The following is a 14,935-nucleotide window of genomic DNA, read 5'->3' as shown; positions in this document are numbered from 1 at the left end:
GAGCGAGGGCATTGCCCACTGGCACCATCCCAGTGGCGACCCACCCCATTATCTCAACAAGCATTTGAAATGGGCACACCTGTCCTGGTTACACATAACCCTGACTGAGCATCTCATACTGACCATACAGTATACACCTCTACATCTTAGTGGCTAACAGTCTGGGTTGTTCTTCACCTAATGCAGTAACAAGAATACATTTTTAGACATCACTTTAAATGAGGTACTTATCATAGTTATTATTATTATTATGTACTTCTTTATTCGGCATATAAGAAATATCATCAAAGTGACAGTTTATCAATAGAGGTTACAGTACAAACTTTGTTTTTTTTAAAAGCAAAGAAGCAATTCATCAATCTAAAATCTACATGGTACAATTTAAATATATAGATAAAAAAGAACAAACATCCCATATAACATGTCTCTCATCGGTCCACCCCATCTAAAGGCTTAGTTGACACTACCCCTTGTGGTCCTTAGTGTAAATGCAGTCCTTAAAAAATTAATAATACAAAAGAGTGTAAAAGCATCTGGGGCCAATTTTAAAAACAAAAGTGCCACCCGTGCTTGTTTGAATCTGACTTTTTTTTAAATACCCCTCAGAAAAAGTCTTCTGGGATGAAGATAAAATGGACAAAATAAAACAAAGTGAAGGGTGTCCTGTGGAGACCTGTGGTCGCAGCCACAGGGCCCCTTCATCTCTGAATGCAGTGTAAACCCTGCCGGCTCTGCTAAAACGTGATGCAAAAGATTTAGCCTGAACCGAATCATTAAAAATCTATCGTGGGCACTACTTATACAGGACAGGTATGGTTCAATGCCCTCGGTGGACCTGGCTACTAAATGTTCTCTCACCGACGGTTTGGACAACTCTCTGTCTTCCCGGTGCATCAATGCATACTTAAAGAACCGGTCCTTAACCAGTGCCTTATCCTGCGTGCTTATTTTTGAGGGGTTATCAAATAAGTTTGCACATCCAATTTTCACAAAGGACTCCTTTACATATTTTAGCCAGGGAATTTTAAGTCCATGGTCCAGGGAGAGACATTCTTCTGCCTACTTAGTGCGGCCTCCTCATTTAAACCAGATCTTTACCCAACAAACTAGAGGGTTGACAGCCCACCTATCCATAATGTAACGGGCACACAGTTCTTCATGTACAATGTGGGCTGGTGTGCTCTGTGGGACTTTTAGCAGGCGCCTGAAATACTTGTTTTCCTCTATTTGTAATTGATTCGCCTCAATCAATCCCCACACCTCGCTGCCATACAGCACTTTGGCACAACACCTGGAGCTGTACAATTTCAGGATCTGCTCTGGGGACCACCGTCCTAGCCTCTGTGCAAAGTTCATTATTGATCTGTTACATTTGGCCATAGTTCGGCACAGGATCTGCAAACTTTTGGGGGTGCGTGCAAGGAGTACCGCGTTGTCTGCATAAAGCAGAAGTGGAATTCCACGGGTACCTATCCTTGGGGTGTCTGCCTGGAAAGTGCTTAGTGCGCTATCAAGACCATTTATATATAGCGTAAACAGAAAGGGAGCTAATATGCAGCCCTGTCTGACACCACTAGAGCACGTAAAGGGTTCTGTATTATTTCCATCCGGACTGTATCTGACCGTAGCAGTGGTATTCATATGCAAAGTTTTTAAGATGTTAATAAGCCCGGGATCGACGCCAAGCCCGCCCATTTGTGACCACAGTTTCCCTCTATTGACTCTGTCGAAAGCAGCAGTTAGGTCCATAAATGCCAAATACATCGTCCCTGGACTGACTACTGTGTATTTGGCTGAAATAAGGTACAGGTTGAGGCATTGGTCGGTGGTAGATTTCCCTGGCCTAAAACCAAATTGAACATCAGTTATAACTTGATGCTCATCAGCCCAGTCCATCAGCCTACTTAAAACCACCCGCCTTAGTACCTTCGCTGACACATCAATGAGAGAAATCGGGCGGTAACATTGTGGATTATCCTTATTATCCTTTTTAAAAATGGGGACAATCGTGGCTGTGGACCAGGATTCTAACATTACTGTATCCAGTGCTGCATTAATCATCCTAGTCAGGATTGGAGCCCAGAGATCCACATTATTTATAAAAAGGTCAGGTGGGATCCCATCTGGGCCAGGCGCCTTTTTCCTAGTTAGACCCTCAATTCCCGTTTTGACCTCGCTCAATGAGAATCTCAGTGGAGATATACCCTGTTCCCCATTACACACCTGAAGTTGATCCGCACTTGGATTGTAATTATACAGCCCTTGAAAGTGCTCATACCATTGCTCCCGCAGGATGTTATTACTCAGCCCAGGTTTGTTCGAATTTTGAAAACAAGAATTATTTATGGCTCTCCAAAAATCGGTGGGGTCTTTAAGTGTTATTGCCTCTGTCAGGTCATCTCAAGCTTGCTTTTGTAGTTGCCATTTACGTCTCTTGACAGCTAACTTATAATTTTTTCGGCAAGCAGAGACCCAATCCCTGTCTCTTGGGGAGGTCTTTAAGGCATCTTTCAACTCTCTAAGAGCACGGGAGCAATGTGGGTCAAACCATCTCTGATTATCTCTTTTGACACTAGGCACAGGGGCTCTCAGCAGGGTATCAACTATTTGGGCAACCTGTTTGAAAGCCTCAACTAAGCCTGCTCCTTCCACTTCAAGGTTTAAACACCTTAAAATGAGATGTTCGCCTTCTTTTAGAAGTGATTTATAAAAGGCCTCCTCGAAGACCTGTGTCCAGCGCAGCCTCCTACCCCGGGCCGTAGCCCTAGCCTCCCCCCCTCCCATTCCAGGCGGATCATAGCGGTGGCAGACATCCACCAAGGATAAGTCGAGGGTGTTATGGCTGCTAAAAGCACTGTGACTGATACTAAACCTGGACACACAATTTCTAAGTGAGGTAGAGACAAAAATATAATCAATAAAAGAAGCACATCCTCTGCCTTTGAATGTAGGGTGAACCAATTTGTCCTGTTGGTCATTGATCATGTCCATCGTGCGCGTTAACGCGTGCGTGTTTAATAAACCGCATAACTCCCTACCCTCCTGTGTGTGGTCCAAGTGAGGGCCATCCTCAAACATACAGTATGACCAACCCCCACAAAATGCTCTTAAATTTGGGCACAGATGCCAGTTAAAATCACCTGCTAAGACTAACTGAAGCCCCTTCTGCCCTCGCTCCTGTGTGAGTCTATTATCCAAATCATGCAGGCTTGCGAGACCCTGACCATGTGACGTTGAGTTATAAAAAATTTTAAAAAATAACCTGTAACCTTTAGTGAGTCCCAGGCCAAATCTGTCTATCTACCCTGTAATGTGAGATCGACATAAATAACCAACCCTCCCATAGCTCTCCCTGACGTTGCCTGTCGCGCCGGGCAAAAGAAGGTTTTATATCCCTCCTGATAAAAGTTATTATTGACAGGTTCCCATTTTTCTTACAGACAGATAATCTGGAAATCCCATATATAAAGTAGCCATTCTGCATCCTTAAATTTAGTAGATAGGCCTGCTATGTTCCATGAGAGGATTTTAATTTCTCTCCCATTTGGCCTTACTATGCTATCAGTTGCCTGGATACTATTTGACATGGGAACATTCGTGTTTGAGCCACTGTCCGCATGGGCGTTTACAGCCTATAGACCATAAATGGTGTCACCTTCCACTGTACCTGCGGTAGTCACTTTTCCCCTTCTCCCTCGTTCTGAGTTAGTTACGGGAGTACCAACGATTCTGTCACCTTCCCTCGATGGACCTAGTCAATCAATATCATTTAGGTCATTGAGGTCTCTAAGTGGTGCAAAAGCATTATTTTGCAATGGTGCATTAGCCTATCCCTCTTGTCGGCATACCTCTCTATGATGTTGATTCGGGAAGGGCGAGGGTCTATAGAAAAAGCCCAACGGGAGCAGTTTAACACATGAGTCTATCTCAGCTTGATTAGGCCTATTACTCTGGAAAAGGGTCTTGCGCATGAGATCGGGATGCCTAAGTGTCACTATCACACAGTCCCCTGGGAAGGCTTTCCTATATCTGCCGAACCAGGACACCCTCCTCGCCATCAAGATAGGTCTATGGTCTCTAATATTGAACCCCGCATTCCTACACATCCAATGTGCCACCTTGTTAATCAGTTGTGTCGCGGGTTCCTCCTTTTGGCTTATGTGTGCTGGTACACCAGTTAAAACAACTGTATATGGGCAAGATTCTGGCGGTAGGTCTAAAACTGGAAGGCCTGGTGTACTCTGCGCATATAAGGAGGACATCTCTGTTGGTTGTAGCCGCGCATTGTCTCCCCTTGCCCCCCTTTCTGACCTTGCATTGTCTTTTAGACATGTTGAGGGATTGCCTGTGGACCCCGTTATTGATTCCCTCACCCCCCTGGCAACAGTGGTAACATTGGGTCTAATTACTTCTGCATGTACCTGTGGGACTCTAGTGCACGTGACATTTCTCCCGGTGGCCTGCTTAATATCCCCATTTTTTCTCCCCTCATTCACGTTTACAGGTAATGGGGACAGAGTAACAGGTTCCCCCCGAGCCACACATGCACACCTACATGCCCCTTGGTTTATTGCAGTGCTCCCTAGGTTCCCAAATGAAAGCAGTTTTTCTTCAATTGAGCAGAGTCTGCATACAATGGGCCCCAGGAGAGCAGTTATCAGAGTCTCCAATCGCTCCCATTGGTCAGGGTCATCCCCAAACTCCGCACCAGTGTGATTATCATTGCTACCACTATTGTGAGTCTGATTCACAGCCAATCCTTTATTCACTTCTGGAGCGTGTTTGTCAGGGGGCCTAGCTGCTTGAGATTTTAATCTAGGTTTTTGTTTTTGCTTGTGTGTAGCTCCTCCCCTTGGGCATTTCGCAGGTGGTTCTCCATTACCAGCAGTTGAGGATTTTGAGAGATTATTCGTTGTTTCTCTGGCAACCCTTTTGGATTGGGTGATGACCTCCTCACGGCACACGCCAGATGTAATTGCGTTGTGTCCCGTAGTACGGGACAGTGAATGTTCGACCAAAATGTGTGACAGGTCGGGCTCATTAACCCCTGCACTGTCTACAGCAGTAATAATGGGATCGACCTGCACGAGTGTGATCGCCTCTGATGCCCCTAACGAGAAGTCAGGGGGGCCGATTAAATCCCCATTTTTACTGGGGCCAGGGATGGTATGATGCAGATGATCCACAGAATACTGGGCACCCTCGGGGGATTTAGCCATAACTATGCCTCCCATCGGTGACCGTTTCTGAGCCGCAAAGGTATCCAGTGAAAGTCTTTTTTCAGTGAGCTGAATCTGATGAGTCAGAACTGACTCGGCTCTTGTCAAAAATGCGTCCAGTGTCCCCACAACCGCCCCCGAGCGAACTTACGTTTATTCATGCTTGTCGGCTAGCTGTTACTCAAAATTGAAGGCCCATAAACTGCCCTAAAACACGTAAGTACCTTGTTCTAGTAGCAAAGATACCCCTTGGTGTTCGCATTGATGTAGAAAATCACAGGGGAATGGCCCAGCCCTGCCTCTTCCTGTCTCTGATGGGCTCAGACGGGCCCGCTCTTGGCCCTGGCTTTGCCCGGCCGTTCCCGCGCGCGTCCCGCGATGTGGGAGCCGCGATTGATTTTAAGCGCCTCCGGGGGCGGGAAACAGGCGTCGGCGCCTCCTGGCGCGGCTAGCAGGGTCTCTTGGGGCTTTAAGTCCCCACACGAAGGCAGCAGTAAGTGGCAGGAGGCTCCCACGATGCAGGAGCTGTGGTTGATTTTAAACGCCTCCGGGCGCGGGAAACAGGCGTCGTCGACATAAATAACCAACCCTCCCATAGCTCTCCCTGACGTTGCCTTTCGCACCGGTCAAAAGAAGGTTTTATATCCTTCCAGATAAAAGTTATTATTGACAGGTTCCCATGTTTCTTGCAGACAGATAATCTGGAAATCCCATATATAAAGTAGCCATTCTGCATCCTTAAATTTAGTAGATAGGCCTGCTATGTTCCATGAGAGGATTTTAATTTCTCTCCTATTTGGCCTCACTATGCTATCAGTTGCCTGGATACTATTTGACATGGGAACATTTGTGTTTGAGCCACTGTCTGCATGGGCGTTTACAGCCTATAGACCATAAATGATGTCACCTTCCACTGTCCCTGCGGTAGTCACTTTTCCCCTTCTCCCTCGATCTGAGTTAGTTACGGGAGTACCAACGATTCTGTCACCTTCCCTTGATGGACCTAGTCAATCAATATCATTTAGGTCATTGAGGTCTCTAAGTGGTGCAAAAGCATTATTTTGCAATGGTGCATTGGCCCATCCAAATGCACCCTCTTGTTGGCATACCTCTCTATGATGTCGATTCGGGAAGGGCGAGGGTCTATAGAAAAAGCCCAACGGTAGCACTTTAACACATGAGTCTATCTCAGCTTGATTAGACCTATTACTCTGGAAAAGGGTCTTGCGTACAAGAATCTGAAATAAAAGCAAGAAATGAATCCACACCAACAGTTCTCAGTCAAGGGTGAGATAAGAGCGTTTATTGGAAGAACCAACAACAGAATAACGTGCAGCACGGGGGCATCAGAATAGTCACTGAGTGCCCAAAGAGGTGACGTGCTTGACAGTTTTTATAGGCCCAAACCACAAAGGATGTAGCATCATACCATACGTTCACAAATTAAGCATAGTTCGTTTGACCAATTAACAAGGGCCTAAATGGTTGCATACCATTTAAGGACCGAAAGGTACTGTTGCTGGCTGCGTGACCCAAGCCTGCTTCTGGGACTTTCCCCTATAATGCAAGATATAAGTCTGGTGCTTTTCCAGTTAATGATTGCAACATAATAGAGATGTCCAAAGACATATTGAGAAATGTGATATGCAAGTGTACGTGCTGAAGCGAGCATCTTCTCTTGCCACGTATCTGTTTATGAGCAAGCCTTGCGTTACTGAAGCTATTTCTTTATAGCAAAATAATGCTAGTGCACAGAGTTTGCCATGCTACCTTAACAGGGCCTACAAATTTGCTGCATTTGGTATCACCACAGAACGTGGCTTCTACATTGCCCCATCTGATACCAAATCACCATCCCCTATGCTATTACCCCCAGCTCCTCTCCTTCTTCATCTGCTTCTGTATTATTCTTTGTGTCATGTCCATGTTGCGCACGCCACCTGCTGTAGTGCCCATGATGCGCAAAACGGGACACCAGGGCCGTGCAGCATGCTGGGCAAATGTTGCACATCACACACAGGGTAATCAGTAATGCTATTATAATTATGCCTGCTTCCAGTATCCATGAACCCCAGCCTGCCAGCCACACCATCACCTTTTCCCACATGCTCCCGGTGTGTATGCCGCGTGCCTCATCCCTAATGTCTATAATGCGGTGTATAGCATCATCTAGATTGCGGCTGTTGTCAGGTATATATGAACAGCATGTTTGTTTGATGACGTGGCACACTCCACCCTCTTTTGCCAGAATGATGTCTAACGCAACTCTATTCTGCATCACTACTGCCCTCATGGCTGTGAGTTCTTCCGTAATGTTTCCCATTCCTACCGCCGTGCTCTCAGCTAAATCCTCAATCATGCGTGCTAGCTGATGTATTCTTTCGGTGGTGTAGATAAGCCCTGCACCTGGGACCATTGCCCCTACAGCTGTCATTACATGGTCCAACCATTCTGGCGTCCTTCTGACCCTTTTTGGCAATGCGCCTTGGAGTGCGATCTGGCCTACGTCGGAGAAATGGGTCATCTTTGGTATGATGGAGGCGAGAGAGCAGCTACCGTACCATCCTGGTGGTAGGTAGAAGTAAGCCCACTGGCCACACATGAAAAAAACCCCTTATACCCCACTAATCCCGGTGATAAACCCCCTTTCTTATGCCTAATTCTTGACAGCCATGTTGTGTGTGTGCAGTTACTGCTACCCACAAATATTTGTCCCGCCGCCTCCTCTTCTGTGTCCGTTGCTTCTATTCCCTTAATTTTGTTTATCCTGTCTTCACAATCTAGCAGAACCTTGTCCCCTTGTGTCATTTCTACTATCGTGCATCCGAATGCGACGCAGTCTTTCCATGCATCTTTCTTCAGTAGTGTTTGTATTGTGCAGCTCTTTCCCTCCGGGGGCAATTTGGGTTGTCTTGTTATCAGCATTACTTTGTTATTTACAATACAGGAAGGGGCACGTTGTAGTTTGTCTATCTTGAACCTTGGTACCTTCAATTTTCCCTCTTTCATTGTCCCCAAGTTGTTCCACCCTGTCCCTCTCTTCCACCCTTCAGTTTTTTCAACCTCCTCTATTGTTGCTAACATTTCCGTATCCCTTGTGGTATGTACTATATTCATGCAGGGCCCTTTCTTTCTCTCGGGTGTTTTCCTACCCTGCTTTGTTGTCTTTCTGCTGTCTGCTGGTGGTGCAACGGATACTGACATATTGTGTTGTTTGCGGAGCAGATCTCTCATTAAAATACACCCCATGTATTTGGATACTGGTAACACGTTGTAGCTCATACTATTTTCTGTGTTAGTTGGTAGGTGCGTACAGACGTAACATCCAGATATATTCATTATGTGTACATACATCTTTACCATTTCCACATACTGGTTTCCATTGTACTCATCCCACAGTACCCCGTCCCCGTCTTCTTTATTGCCAACCTTTCCCAGAATCATTTCATTTTCAAACTCAAATAATTCGGCATCCTTAGTCACATTGTTACCACCCTCCTCTCCTTGCCGGCCGTTAAGGAACGGTATTTCACGTTCATTTGCAAATACTATTATTAATGCCGTCACTATAATTGCTGGTACTGGTGTCAATACTGCTGCGACCACTGACGGCCATATTCTTTCGTGTCTCTTTCTTCTTTGCATGGTGCCTTTGTTTTCCATTTTTAAACACTGTCTCTGATAATGTCTAATCCTATGTCTTCAGCGGCCAATATTATGCAGTCCAATATGTCGAGGCGGGTGTTTTCAATATCTTGTGTTGTCGCTTGTATTCCAAGAGTGGGGAACGAGATGTTTTGCCAAATTAGCTCTCTCAGCCCGCTCAAAAGGGGAGGGTTTGGTACAGTCAGTTGCAGTACCCCAATTGCACCTAGTCCAGGGCACAACAAGCTGATGTGAATTGTTAGTCGCGACTCTTCAACTCTCACTTGTACAGCTCGAAGCCTTCCCGACCTGTTCGCTGTCATTGGTAGTAGCTGTCGACTATGGTAAGCGTAGGCGTACAATGCCTTTTGGAGCCTCCTCTGCAACTCTAACTAGCGGGCTCTGCACCTCCTACATGCTCATTGGTGCAGACACCAGTCAACCATTTGGAAGGAACGTTGGTGCCTTGGTGTGCCACTGTCAGAGGTTACTAGCAAATGACATGTGACACTCCCTTTGAAAAGTAGCTGGCACCACAGTTTTTTTTTTTTTTTAAATGATGATACCCAGGGGCCTGGGTTCGTTGTGCGCAGTGTCTCTTGTAGTTTCCGTTGTCCGTTGGAGGCCTAGCCTGCCCCGAGCAGGTGCCTGCCCCTTACTTCCCGTTGGCCTTGTCTTGCGTGGTGGATCGGAGGTGGTACCTGCGGGGTGCCTCGGATGTCGCAGGAGTTGCTGGTAGATCCTGTGTCTCGCTGTCTTGTCCGTCCGGTCCGTCTGCCTTTTTGGTGTGGGAGCTGTGGATCCAGGAGGTCAGTCCTTTGCACTTCACTGCTGTTGCTGTGCGGAGGATGATCTGGTGAGGTCCCTTCCACCTAGGCTGGAGTCAGTGCCGTCGGGTGTGGGCCTTTATCCAGATCCAGTCGCCAGGCTGCAGGTCATGTGGCGGTGGAGTTGTCGCCTCTGGAAGAGCCTGCAGAACCTGGCGGTGAAGATAACGTAAAGTCTCTGTTAATTTCTTGCAATAACATAAAAGTAGATAATCTGTAACTGAGAGCGGGGCCGTGGACATGTGGCCTGCAATGTTCATGGGGCGGCCAAAAAGTATCTCATGGGGGCTCAATTTCGTTACTCTATCTGGTGTGCTCCTCATTGCTAGCAGAGCCAGAGGTAGTGCATCCACCCATGAAAGTTCTGTGGATGCACATATTTTCCCAATTTTATTTTTCAACACCCCATTCTTTCTTTCCACCGCGCCTGCAGCAGGGGGGTGATATGCGCAGTGGAGTTTTTGTGTTACCCCAATTCCCTTACATATTCCCCCTATGACATGGGAAATAAATGCTGGGCCATTGTCGGAGCTCAGAAGGGCAGGTATTCCAAAGCGTGGGATCAGTTCTTGCAGGAGACACTTGGCAACCGTATGTGCATCGCAGTTCTACCAGCATTGGGCGAATAGTCTGATCATGCCGTCCCTACCAATGTGTGAGGGACCGTGGAAACTGGAGTATACCCTACTCCCAAAGAACACTTACCGGCGTGTGTTGAGTCTGGCAAAGCGTACCGACCTCTGTCGCAGTCAACGGGAAATATCCGTGAAGGTCGTCCACCCCCATCGGCCGGGGACTTTCTGCGAGCAAGGCAGGGGTTGCAGTAGGTCGCCCTCCGTTAGGCACCGTCAGCCAGGTGCTGCCGGGCACCGGGGAGTCACTGCGGGCTGGGAACATGCAGAAGGGCGCTGTCACCGGCCAGGTGGGGAGGGAATCCGGACCAGAAACTGTGTTAGAGGGCAAAGATGCACATGTAAAGGATTCTGGCAGAGAGCAGCAGCAGTGGCAGAGGTCAAGAGCTACGCGCGGGACTAAAAGAGAGAGCCTGTCAGCTGCGTCCACGGACGAGCAGACATTAAACAGGAGCGCAGTCTTCACGGGAATGATGGCAAACTGTAACATAAATCACGAGGGCCACAAAAAGAAAACAGAAGAAAGTGATAAGTATAGGCGTAATAATAGCCATGTCAGTGTCCCATAAGTCGGAGAAACAGACCCTAGAGATGCCGCCAGGGCAGAAGCAAACAACCCTTGACATGAGAGAAAGAGAGGATAAGAAGAAGGAGCTGGGGGCCAGAGGCAAAGCGAATTCAACTTACCGGCAGACAGTCCCCCAGCGCTCCAAGGGAGGCGGAGGAGAGAGGAAGACAAATTGAAAGGTCCTCGAACCTCAGGTCTCCGAACCCTAATGGAAGCTGGAGTCCAGGCCGCCAGTCCGTGAAATCGTAAATGGTCTGGAAGCTGCATTCTCCACCAAATGTGGAATCTGAAATAAAAGCAAGAAATGAATCCACACCAACAGTTCTCAGTCAAGGGTGAGATAAGAGCGTTTATTGGAAGAACCAACAACGGAATAACGTGCAGCACGGGGGCATCAGAATAGTCACTGAGTGCCCAAAGAGGTGACATGCTTGACAGTTTTTATAGGCCCAAACCACAAAGGATGTAGCATCATACCATACGTGCACAAATTAAGCATAGTTCGTTTGACCAATTAACAAGGGCCTAAATGGTTGCATACCATTTAAGGACCGAAAGGTACTGTTGCTGGCTGCGTGACCCAAGCCTGCTTCTGGGACTTTCCCCTATAATGCAAGATATAAGTCTGGTGCTTTTCCAGTTAATGATTGCAACATAATAGAGATGTCCAAAGACATATTGAGAAATGTGATATGCAAGTGTACGTGCTGAAGCGAGCATCTTCTCTTGCCACGTATCTGTTTATGAGCAAGCCTTGCGTTACTGAAGCTATTTCTTTATAGCAAAATAATGCTAGTGCACAGAGTTTGCCACGCTAACTTAACAGGGCCTACAAATTTGCTACATTTGGTATCACCACAGAACGTGGCTTCTACAGGGATGCCTAAGTGTCACTAGCACACAGTCCCCCTGGGAAGGCTTTCCTATATCTGCTGAACCAGGACACCCTCCTCGCCATCAAGATATGTCTATGGTCTCTAATATTGAACTGCGCATTCCTACACATCCGATGTGCCACCTTGTTAATCAGTTGTGTCGCGGGTTCCTCCTTTTGGCTTATGTGTGCTGGTACACCAGTTAAAACAACTGTATATGGGCAAGATTCTGGTGGTAGGTCTAAAACTGGAAGGCCTGGTGTACTCGGCGCACATAAGGAGGACATCTCTGTTGGTTGTAGCCGTGCATTGTCTCCCCTTGCCCCCATTTCTGACCTTACATTGTCTGTTAGACATGTTGAGGGATTGCCTGTGGACCCCGTCATTGATTCCCTCACCCCCCTGGCAACAGTGGTAACATTGGGTCTAATTACTTCCGCATGTACCTGTGGGACTCTAGTGCACGTGACATTTCTCCCGGTGGCCTGCTCATCATCCCCATTTTTTCTCCCCTCATTCACGTTTACAGGTAATGGGGCCAGAGTCACAGGTTCCCCCCGAGCCACACATGCACACCTACATGCCTCTTGGTTTATTGCAGTGCTCCCTAGGTTCCCAAATGAAAGCAGTTTTTCTTCAATTGAGCTGAGTCTGCATACAATGGGCCCCAGAAGAGCAGTTATCAGAGTCTCCAATCGCTCCCATTGGTCAGGGTCATCCCCAAACTCTGCACCGGTGTGATTATCATTGCTACCACTATTGTGAGTCTGATTCACAGCCAATCCTTTATTCACTTCTGGAGCGTGTTTGTCAGGGGGCCTAGCTGGTTGAGATTTTAATCTAGGTTTTTGTTTTTGCTTGTGTGTAGCTCCTCCCCTTGGGCATTTCGCAGGTGGTTCTCCATTACCAGCAGTTGAGGATTTTGAGAGATTATTCGTTCTTTCTCTGGCAACCCTTTTGGATTGGGTGATGACCTCCTCACGGCACACGCCAGATGTAATTGCGTTGTGTCCCGTAGTACGGGACAGTGAATGTTCGACCAAAATGTGTGACAGGTCGGGCTCATTAACCCCTGCACTGTCTACAGCAGTAATAATGGGATCGACCTGCACGAGTGTGATCGCCTCTGATGCCCCTAACGAGGAGTCAGGGGGGGGGCGATTAAATCCCCATTTTTACTGGCGCCAGGGATGGTATGATGCAGATGATCCACAGAATACTGGGCACCCTCGGGGGATTTAGCCATAACTATGCCTCCCATCGATGACCGTTTCTGAGCCGCAAAGGTATCCAGTTAAAGTCTTTTTTCAGTGAGCTGAATCTGATGAGGCAGAACCGACTCAGCTCTTGTCAAAAAGGCGCCCAGTGTCCCCACAACCCCCCCGCCGAGTGAACTTACGTTTATTCATGCTTGTCGGCTAGCTGTTACTCAAAATTGAAGGCCCATAAACTGCCCTAAAACACGTAAGTACCTTGTTCTAGTAGCAAAGATCCTCCTTGTTGTTCGCGTTGATGTAGAAAATCACAGGGGAATGGCCCAGCCCTGCCTCTTCCTGTCTCTGATGGGCTCAGACGGGCCCGCTCTTGGCCCTGGCTTTGCCTGGTCGTTCCCGCGCGCGTCCCCCGATGCGGGAGCCGCGATTGATTTTAAACGCCTCCGGGCGCGGGAAACAGGCGTCGGCGCCTCCTGGCGCAGCTAGCAGGGTCTCTTGGGGCTTGAAGTGCCCACACGAAGGCAGCAGTCGGTGGCAGGAGGCTCCCACAATGCGGGAGCTGTGGTTGACTTTAAACGCCTCCGGGTGCGGGAAACAGACGTCGTCGACATAAATAACCAACCCTCCCATAGCTCTCCCTGACGTTGCCTTTCGCGCCGGTCAAAAGAAGGTTTTATATCCCTCCAGATAAAAGTTATTATTGACAGGTTCCCATGTTTCTTGCAGACAGATAATCTGGAAATCCCATATATAAAGTAGCCATTCTGCATCCTTAAATTTAGTAGATAGGCCTGCTATGTTCCATGAGAGGATTTTAATTTCTCTCCTATTTGGCCTCACTATGCTATCAGTTGCCTGGATACTATTTGACATGGGAACATTTGTGTTTGAGCCACTGTCCGCATGGACGTTTACAGCCTATAGACCATAAATGGTGTCACCTTCCACTGTCCCTGCAGTAGTCACTTTTCCTCTTCTCCCTCGATCTGAGTTAGTTACGGGAGTACCAACGATTCGGTCACCTTCCCTCGATGGACCTAGTCAATCAATATCATTTAGGTCATTGAGGTCTCTAAGTGGTGCAAAAGCATTATTTTGCAATGGTGCATTGGCCCTTCCAAATGCACCCTCTTGTCGGCATACCTCTCTATGATGTTGATTCGGGAAGGGCGAGGGTCTATAGAAAAAGCCCAACGGTAGCACTTTAACACATGAGTCTATCTCAGCTTGATTAGACCTATTACTCTGGAAAAGGGTCTTGCGCACAAGATCGGGATGCCTAAGTGTCACTAGCACACAGTCCCCTGGGAAGGCTTTCCTATATCTGCCGAACCAGGACACCCTCCTCGCCATCAAGATATGTCTATGGTCTCTAATATTGAACCGCGCATTCCTACACATCCAATGTGCCACCTTGTTAATCAGTTGTGTCGCGGGTTCCTCCTTTTGGCTTATGTGTGCTGGTACACCAGTTAAAACAACTGTATATGGGCAAGATTCTGGCGGAAGGTCTAAAACTGGAAGGCCTGGTGTACTCGGCGCACATAAGGAGGACATCTCTGTTGGTTGTAGCCGCGCATTGTCTCCCCTTGCCCCCATTTCTGACCTTGCATTGTCTGTTAGACATGTTGAGGGATTGCCTGTGGACCCCGTCATTGATTCCCTCACCCCCCTGGCAACAGTGGTAACATTGGGTCTAATTACTTCCGCATGTACCTGTGGGACTCTAGTGCACGTGACATTTCTCCTGGTGGCCTGCTCAATATCCCCATTTTTTCTCCCCTCATTCACGTTTACAGGTAATGGGGCTAGAGTCACAGGTTCCCCCGAGCCACACATGCACACCTACATGCCCCTTGGTTTATTGCAGTGCTCCCTAGGTTCCCAAATGAAAGCAGTTTTTCTTCAATTGAGCTGAGTCTGCATACAGTGGGCCCCAGAAGAGCAGTTATCAG

The 14,935-nt window shown here is 47.6% G+C and overlaps 1 protein-coding gene across 1 annotated transcript in view; it reads left to right on the top strand.

Moving 5' to 3' along the window:
* NAALADL1 (N-acetylated alpha-linked acidic dipeptidase like 1) overlaps positions 1–14,935 on the top strand; it is a 362,700-nt gene that overhangs the window by 153,646 nt on the left and 194,119 nt on the right. The gene's annotated exons all lie outside the window — the stretch shown is intronic.

This window comes from Triturus cristatus, chromosome 9, assembly GCF_964204655.1.
Source record: "Triturus cristatus chromosome 9, aTriCri1.1, whole genome shotgun sequence".
Classification (NCBI taxonomy): domain Eukaryota; kingdom Metazoa; phylum Chordata; class Amphibia; order Caudata; family Salamandridae; genus Triturus; species Triturus cristatus.
The sequence above is the reverse complement of the archived record's forward strand: the minus strand, read 5'-3'. Positions and strand labels throughout refer to the sequence as shown.